General features: G+C 46.5%; 1 long non-coding RNA gene across 1 annotated transcript in view; it reads right to left on the bottom strand.

Moving 5' to 3' along the window:
- Positions 1-161: 161 nt before the first annotated feature.
- Positions 162-8683, bottom strand: part of LOC106725723 — an 11985-nt gene continuing 3463 nt past the window's right edge. The window contains exons 2-3 of the long non-coding RNA XR_001361647.1: positions 5370-5372; positions 162-251 (exon numbers count right to left, since the gene is read on the bottom strand). This is a non-coding gene — a long non-coding RNA (uncharacterized LOC106725723). The remainder of the gene's footprint in view (positions 252-5369; positions 5373-8683) is intronic.

Below are 8683 nucleotides of genomic sequence, written 5' to 3'. Positions count from 1 at the left end.
TTATTTTGTACATTTGTAAAGAGATTCCAGCTCAAAACTGTATCTAATCCAAAATCGGACAATGCTCGCATTAGTTTCAAGCCACTTTTCTCTTTACACATGCACAGAAATCCCAGACGCATTTTTAAATTTTGTAAAACTTTTCAATTACAAGAAGGACTTTGAATTATTTGCTACTACCACTAAGATCTGCACTTGCGGCAGCTCCACCCCGGCCCGCGCCCTAGGCTTCAAGGCTCACCGCAGTGGCCCTGGAAAACCACACCTGAGGCTGGCAAGCAGGTTTGGCCCAGCCCTTGACTTTAAAACGACCATAATGCTTAAAGGAGTAGTTTGAGTCTGTCCCATAATGTCCGTCCAGTAAGTCCACAGAAAAAAACACAAACACAGACAACTAAAGGGCCCAAGAGTACAGTCTTCCAACTCCATGGATGCAAAACCAAAACAACCTTGCGACTCCACGGAAGCAAAACCGAAAGCTAGACAATGGCCTTACGCCAACCAGCGGGAGCGACCCACCTCGTCTCAGATCCTGGAGGGGGATACACGTCCCTCTGTGAGGGGAATACACGTCCCTCGTGAAGTGAGGGGGATACACGTCCCTCGTGAGGGGAATACACATCCGTCCTGAAGAGCAGAACGTCTTCCAACTCTCCCTGCCCATGGTCCTTCAGCAGTGCGTCCACCTAGACTGCTTCGGGCACTACAGAATTTCAGAAGTGAGCTCACACAGGACAGAACATATAACACACAGAACAGAATACACAACACACAGACACCTACCACGGCCAGTCAGACTCTCTGGATCGGGGGTCCCTCGAGGGTCTTGGCGATCCCGGCGAGCCCCCAAATGTTATGCCCAGATTTCAGGATCCCCAAAAGACCACCAAGGAGCCAGCTGAGTCCGATGCAAAAGCAAAGAGTCTTTATTCGAGCTAGCTCGGCTCCCCGACCACACTCACCGACACAGTGGCAAGCGTCAGAGAGAGCTAGCCCTGTGGGAAGAGGGGTTTTATAGGGGAGTGGAGTAAGGGGAGGAGAGAGGACTGTGGGCACTGCCGATTGGCTGGGCGCAAGTCGGTGTCTTGTTACACAGGATGTGGTTGTATCTATGGTGCACACTTCCCTTGATTATCATTGGTTAGTTTAAAGAAATCCCAGGTGTGGCTAGCAGAGGCTTGGGCTTCCGGGAGGAAGCTCCTTGCTGAGCACATGGCTAAGTCTGCTGCCCAAAAATGAAGGATCTGGGGTAAGATGGAGGGCGTAGCCCTCACCCTGACTTCACTGGTCTTCTGCAAGCACCCATGGGCACAGTAGTAGTGAATTGTTTCCCTGAGCTGGTAGAAGTTTGGTCAAGTGCACTAGGTATGGCCAGAAGGTAAAGCAGCTGAAGTTTATTTGTTCCTGCCAGGAAGATGTCCTCAGAGTCAATGCCCCAGGCTTGAAATAATGTCAAAGGGACACCATGTACCTCTGAAAGGTGAAAGTGGTCAATTATCATTAAGATCCAAGGGTGAGGAATAAAGTGGAGAGAGGCGTGGGCTGAAAAGCTCACTTTGTTACTTCTTCACAAGGCTCCCTTTCTTATCCAGCTTCTGAACTGGTTCTAAAAATCAGTTTGAAAGGGGAGACAATTTGGAGCATTGGACATCGTTTGGGATGATTTATGGCTTCACAGGGTGACTAGTTTGAAGAATGTGGTGCTTGTTCTGATGGAGAAGTTCTAGTTTATTCGAGATAAATGTGTTCTCTCTTTATTACCATCAAGCTGGGTGTTAGCCAGGTCTTTGGAACACTCAGTACTGTACATTCTAAATTCCTTTATCCTGATGGGCTGGGGAGTCGAGGAGTTTCAGACCTCAGTAAGTTGCAGGGGAGGGAATTAGCCTGAGGAGACTTCTTAGACCAAGAGGCCCGTGGTAAGGAGATGGAAGTGAGGGCTTTCAGTGTTGGGGACTTGTTAGTGTAAGTTTGAATGCAGAATTGGGGCATATGAATGGAGTGGAATTGACTTTGGGGACCCTTAAAATAAGGAAATAAAAGAGATGAGTGGGGCAATTGATAGAAAGTTAAGATAAGTCACAATGGCAATTTCAACCCCAGGAAAGAGAAGTGTTCTTGGTTGCCGGACCAGTCCCTGATTCTGGATAATCAGAGCCAGTTCTAAAGTACTGAAGGGGTCCCAGTTGACCTCCAACCCTTGTAACAACCCCTAAATTTCCAGAGGTGCTGGCAGCCAGGCCTGGCTGCACGGAGAGCCAATTTCTTCATGGAGAGTACTGGGACAAGAAAGAATTTTATGTTCTTGCTAATTCATGTGAATCTGGAGGTTGAGGAAAGGAGTTTCCAGTGAGGGTTGCAGGAGGCAGCTGGTCCTGTTCTTTGCTGAGATTCTAAGAAATCTGGGAGGCCACTGTCCTAAAATACCCCGAATTGGGCACATGTCCTGGCTCCCTCTGGTCCTCTGGTTCTCTCCTGGGTAGAATTTCAACCTCTTCCCTGCTTCCTGTTCTGAGTTAATGACAAGGAAGGAGGCTTCTGGGTGAGTGGGAACATTTAACCTCCTTAGAGACCTAGAGACACTAAAGGGGGAGGGTCTTAGGCAGAAGTCATTCCATCTACTAGTTAATATATATATACTAGTAACTAGTATATCCAACAGACTGGCAGAGAGAAGGGAAGCAGATGAACCAGGTTGAGGGTGTAAAGGAGAGGGCGAGAGTCATTCCTTCCCTTAGACTCTGCCTTATACTGCAAATGTGTAATTCTTGCTGTATCATGTATTCTCTGTTCCATGCACTTGTAGCTCAACTTTCTCAATGTGGGCAGAGGGAAGGAAGTTTCTAGCTCTATCTGATTCTCAAATACTTATTTTTATACCCAACAAACTGACTTGACACCCCTACCCCTGGGAGAACTCCAACTCCCTTGTGTGTGTGTATTCCCAGGTGCTTCTTCCCTTTTGATAATTTTTTCTTGTGATTTCCTCTGCCTGCTAAAGCTGTCAGTATCAATTTATGTTTTGATTCCTTGAGCTCTCCTCTGTGCCCTGAATCTCCACAAATGTGTGACACAGCCCCTTTATCTGAATTTCTCTGAGTACCACCGACATAAGGCTTTTGTCTTTGCTGAAAATTTGGGTTAAATTCCAGAACAAAAACAAGTTAATAGTGAATACTAATCATTCATGTCCCAAATATCATTAGTACTCACTACCACAGGGACCTTCATACCATCTCCGCTCCTTAGGGCCTTATCTCTCCTCTGCCATTCTCTTTACCTTGGTACCCCTTATCCATTTATCTAACCGTATTCTTCATCTGTTCTCAATAAATGTTTATTGAGTGCATACCATGTCCCAGGCATTGCTCTGGTCACTGATTAGTTTAAATAGTTTAATTCTGTTTGACTCCTACCACTCAGGGAAACCTGTCTACCTCTACTGAGAAAAAAATCTGACAACTACTTAAAAAATGTTTTGGTCTTAGAGCAGTGGTTCTCAACGTTCTGGCCCTTTAAACAGTTCCTCATGTTGTCACCCAACCATAAAATTATTTTCGTTGCTACTTCATAACTGTAATGTTGCTACTGTTATGAATTGCAATGTAAATATCTGATATGCAGGATGTATTTTCATTGTTACAAATTGAACATAGTGATTAATCACAAAAACAATATGTAATTATATATGTGTTTTTCGATGGTCTTAGGCGACCCCTGTGAAAGGGTCGTTCGACCGCCAAAGGGGTCACGACCCACAGGTTGAGAACCACTGTCTGAGAGAGTGAGAGAGACGAATTGAAAGGGAGAGAGGGCGTGAGAAAAACATCGATGTCAGAGGTGAGAAAGAAACATTGAATGATCGCCTCTTGCAAGAACCTTGACCAGGGAGTGAACCTGCAACCTGTGCATGTGCCCTTACTGGGAATCAAACCGGCAACATTTTGGTGCATGGGATGATGCTCAACCGATCACACCTGCCAGGGCCTGACAACCATGTTTGACCAAGTGTGCACATCACATACCACCTTAGCCAGAGAATCTTGTCTTCTGTGATAAACCACAGCTCAGTCAAGCATCACCCCTTTGTCCTGACCCTTTGTACTGTGAGTTGCTGACTCCTCAGTGAAAAGAAACGTACCTTTGACATTACAATACCAATGGCTGCAGATGATATAATGACCTTTGCTGATATGACAGTCATGTGAGGAACTGCTCTTTTTCTACCAATAAAAAGGAACAGACCAACTGTGATTTTGCTATTGTCCTTTACCTTCTGTGTGTCTTATTCAGAGAGCCCAGTTCTTCTACAGGCATTCCCTGCAGACAGTGGAAATAAAAATACTTTCTTTTAAATGTTCAAATTTGCCTCTGAGTTTTCTTTTGATATCACCCAAATTTTCTTTCTTTCGACATTACCTGAAACTCACTGAACTGTTGTCTTCAGCACAAAACCATGTATACTTGGATAAATCAGGCCATTACTTTGGAGGGCAGGAAGTCTGGAGCCGTTGTTTTTGTCATAAGTTATTCTATCATAAGAATGATGTAATTTGGTTTGCATATATGAGGAGGGCCTTGGGAGAGGGAACAGGGTCTCCCTGAAGGCTGAGGCAATTCCCTGGGCAGTGGTTGATCCTCAGGGCCCTACTGGTTCTGACACTGAGTCTCAGGGTCTGGCACACTCTCTGCCCCTCCTCCATCCCACCCCTGTGGCCCACCACCCCTCCCCAGCTGTCTAGCTGACTGTCATACAGAAACTAGAAGTGACTCGCTGATCCTAGATCTCATGAGTTTATGGAAGGCAGCACTTGGTTCTGTCATTGATAATTTTTTGGATCGTGGTATGGAAGAGTGTTCTTTGGAATGAACACAGTTCTCTGGAGTTCTCTGGGGAACCGGAAGGGTCAGAACCCAGACTTCTGCCAGTTGTTTCAGCAGCAGTCTTGTGAGGCAGCAGGGAGCAGGGACAGCCTGTGAGCCCTGGCAGTGAGTGCTCCTGGTAGGGTCAGGATTCTGCTAGTTAAACTGTTTGAATACTGCTTTTTTTTTTAAAGCTCACTTTGTATTCTCCTTTCATAAAATCATACTTAACAATCCAGGCTACTTGTGTTGTGCTAAATGAATTAAACAACGTGTATTTTTCCATGCATGAGCCAGGGAGGATTTTAAGGGCCAGAATGAGGTGGGATGGCAGTGACATTCTCCAGAACAAGTTATGGGGGCAGATTCTGGCTGCCTGGCCTGGCTCTCTCTCCTACAGCATAAAACTCTGTTTTTTTAAAAAATATATATTTTATTGATTTTTTACAGAGAGGAAGGGAGAGGGATAGAGAGTTAGAAACATTGATCAGCCGCCTCCTGCACACCCCCTACCGGGGATGTGCCTGCTACCAAGGTACATGCCCTTGACCAGAATCGAACCCGGGACCCTTCAGTCCACAGGTTGACGCTTCATCCACTGAGCCAAATCAGTTAGGGCCCAGCATAAAACTCTTACACAAAACTATCAGAGCTCCTTTCCAGGAGAAACCTCTGAAAGTGGAATCAAAATTGAGCAGGACAGCCCTGACCGTTTTGACTCAGTGGATAGAGCGTCAGCCTATGGACTCGAGGGTCCCAGGTTTGATTCTGGTCAGGGGCATGTACCTTGGTTGTGGGCACATCCCCAGTAGGGAGTGTGCAGGAGGCAGCTGATCGATGTGATGTTTCTCTCTCATCGATGTTTCTAACTCTATTCCTCTCCATTCCTCTGTGTAAAAAATTAATAAAATATATTTTAAAAAATTGAGCAGGATAGGGACAAGAGAGACAAGAGATAGTGAAGAAAGGTAAAGGTGGGGTAGGGGAACAGAGCTGGGAAACCTAAGTAAGCATCTAATCTCCATCTCCATCTCCATCTCCATCTCCATCTCCATCTCCATCTCCATCTCCATCTCCATCTCCATCTCCATCTCCATCTCCATCTCCATCTCCATCTCCATCTCCATCTCCATCTCCATCTCCATCTCCATCTCCATCTCCATCTCCATCTCCATCTCCATCTCCATCTCCATCTCCATCTCCATCTCCATCTCCATCTCCATCTCCATCTCCATCTCCATCTCCATCTCCATCTCCATCTCCATCTCCATCTCCATCTCCATCTCCATCTCCATCTCCATCTCCATCTCCATCTCCATCTCCATCTCCATCTCCATCTCCATCTCCATCTCCATCTCCATCTCCATCTCCATCTCCATCTCCATCTCCATCTCCATCTCCATCTCCATCTCCATCTCCATCTCCATCTCCATCTCCATCTCCATCTCCATCTCCATCTCCATCTCCATCTCCATCTCCATCTCCATCTCCATCTCCATCTCCATCTCCATCTCCATCTCCATCTCCATCTCCATCTCCATCTCCATCTCCATCTCCATCTCCATCTCCATCTCCATCTCCATCTCCATCTCCATCTCCATCTCCATCTCCATCTCCATCTCCATCTCCATCTCCATCTCCATCTCCATCTCCATCTCCATCTCCATCTCCATCTCCATCTCCATCTCCATCTCCATCTCCATCTCCATCTCCATCTCCATCTCCATCTCCATCTCCATCTCCATCTCCATCTCCATCTCCATCTCCATCTCCATCTCCATCTCCATCTCCATCTCCATCTCCATCTCCATCTCCATCTCCATCTCCATCTCCATCTCCATCTCCATCTCCATCTCCATCTCCATCTCCATCTCCATCTCCATCTCCATCTCCATCTCCATCTCCATCTCCATCTCCATCTCCATCTCCATCTCCATCTCCATCTCCATCTCCATCTCCATCTCTATCTTTATATCTATCTACATATCTATCTATAATCTACATCATCTATCTCTACCTCTATCTCTTTCTCTTTCTCTATCTCTATCTCTATCTATACCTATACCTATACTTATATCTATATATCTACTGATATATATATACTGTGAAAATAACAGAAGTGGGATCGCCATGAAGTTAGAAAAGCCACCTTGAAACAAGTTCAGTAATACTAATTTTGTGTAAAAATGAGCAACAGAAAAGTATTAAGGTCAAATATAATTTTTTATTTTTAGTAAAAATGTAAAAGTAATTGAATAGCATTCTTACAGACAAAGAAACCATGTCAAGAGCATATCAAATCTTATAATCTTTTATTTCAAAATGAGCTAAGAGGCATTGGGAAAATGATGCAAGACATAGAACAACAATAAAAATCAGAATTATGAACTCCAAAAAGAGGTGACCAACTTAGGAAAGACTGAGAAGTAAAAGGAAAAATATCACTGAATGAGGAGCACAGTGAGGAGCAATATAAGAGTGAACTAACAGAGCAGATAATGCCTCAGGAAAGTAGGAAAAATCTAAAAATAAAAAGAAATTAAGAAAGAGATAAGATTCAAGAAGGAGTGACAGATATTAAAGAGACAAAGGAGAGCCACACACATAATAGAAGTCCCTAAAACAGAACGCCAAAAAGAACGGAAAAAAAATCACAGACATTCCAGAAAACTGGGATCTTAAGCCAGCCAAAGGAATGACATTTCAATTTTTCATTTTATTATTTTATTATTATTTAGTTAGCTTTTTTTTTGTTGCTCTTTTATTTGTTTTCCCTTTTTCTGTTTGTTGCTTTATTTCCTACTTCTTTTCACAATATTTTTTCATACCACGTTAGCAGCAGACACGTGAGCAGCACGCTCTTGTCCAAGGAGCATCAGCCTTGTGAGCAGCCTGCCTCAGGCCTAAGATCAGCAGCCTCATGTGGCCTGCCCCTGTCCAAGGAGCAGCAGCTGTGTGAACGGCCCGCTTCCCCATCTGAGGAGCAGCAACCATGTGAGCAGTTCGTCCTGTCTGAGGAGCAGCAGCCGCATGAGCAGTCTACCTACGTCTGAGGAAGCAGCAGCCCTGAGCAGCCCGCCCCCATGTGAGGAGCAGCAGCTGTGCACAGCCCACACCCTGCACTAGTCCGAGGAGCAGCAGCTGTGCAAGCATCTTGCCCTCATCCAAGCAGCAGCAGCCGCACGAGCAGCCTGCCCAATCCAAGGAACAGCAGCTGTGTGAGCAGCCCGCCCCCATCTAAGGAGCAGCAGTTCTGCGAACAGCCCATCCCCATTCGAGGAGCAGCAGCAGCCCACCCCGGTCCTAGGAGCAGCAGCCACAGGAGCAGACCGCCCACATCTGAGGAGCGGCAGCCCTGTGCAGCACACACCGTCCGAGGAGCAGAGCCACACACAGCCTGCACCTGTCCGACGAGCAGCAGCTGGGTGAGTGGCCCGTCCTCCTCAGAGGAACAACAGCCACGCATGCAGCTCACTCCCGTCCAAAGAGCAGCAGCTGCAAAAGCAGCCCACCCCCGTCCGAGGAGCAGCAGACTTGCAATCAACCTGTCCAAGTACAAGGAGCAGTAGCCCCACAAGCAGCCCACCACATCAGAGGAACAACAGCAGCGTGCAGCCAGCCCCCATTCAAGGAACAGCAGCCACGTGAGCAGTCCGCCCCAGTTCAGGAGTAGCAGCCGCTTGTGTAGCCCACACCCATTCAAGGAACAGCAGCCCCGTGATCAGCACACCCTCAGTCTGAGGAACAGCAGCTGTGTGTGAAGCCTCCCCCGACCAGCCAGAGGAGCCACCACAGCTGTGAACAGCACCCACCAGAGGAG

This window comes from Myotis brandtii, unplaced genomic scaffold (genome assembly GCF_000412655.1).
Source record: "Myotis brandtii unplaced genomic scaffold, ASM41265v1 scaffold1841, whole genome shotgun sequence".
NCBI classification, from domain to species: domain Eukaryota; kingdom Metazoa; phylum Chordata; class Mammalia; order Chiroptera; family Vespertilionidae; genus Myotis; species Myotis brandtii.
This window is presented reverse-complemented; position numbering and strand designations above follow the sequence as displayed.